Source organism: Apis dorsata, unplaced genomic scaffold (assembly GCF_000469605.1).
Source record: "Apis dorsata unplaced genomic scaffold, Apis dorsata 1.3 scaffold_172, whole genome shotgun sequence".
Classification (NCBI taxonomy): Eukaryota; Metazoa; Arthropoda; class Insecta; order Hymenoptera; family Apidae; genus Apis; species Apis dorsata.
The window spans coordinates 322538-322977 of NW_006263460.1; the positions used below are offsets into that span (position 1 = coordinate 322538).

The 440-nt window shown below is 22.5% G+C and overlaps 1 protein-coding gene across 2 annotated transcripts in view; it reads left to right on the forward strand.

Moving 5' to 3' along the window:
* Positions 1–440, forward strand: part of LOC102680047 — a 12101-nt gene that overhangs the window by 4209 nt on the left and 7452 nt on the right. The gene's annotated exons all lie outside the window — the stretch shown is intronic.

Consider the following 440-nt stretch of genomic DNA (forward strand, 5'->3'; position numbering starts at 1 on the left):
TTCCTATATTTCACGTAATTTCAATATATTTTTAATTTAATTTATTTCAAACGCTCATGAATCATTAAATTCTTTTCAGATCTTTTTTCAGAATATTTATTAGTTCATCTTCACTATTTTCTATTTGAATCTATTACGTTTATTTGTACCATATTTTTCATTTCATCCATTTTCAAATAAATGAACGATGAAAATAAATAGGAATGCAACTTTTTTGCCAAGACTAATTTCAAGGGAAAAATAATTTCCTTCGTTAAAAAATTTTATTCCATACCTATATTTCACGTAATTTCAATATATTTTTAATTTAATTTATTTCAAACGCTCTATGAATCATTAAATTCTTGTCAGATCCTTTCCTTCATGATATTTACCAATTTTTCAGAATATTTATTAGTTCATCTTCACTATTTTCTATTTGAATCTATTACGTTTATTTG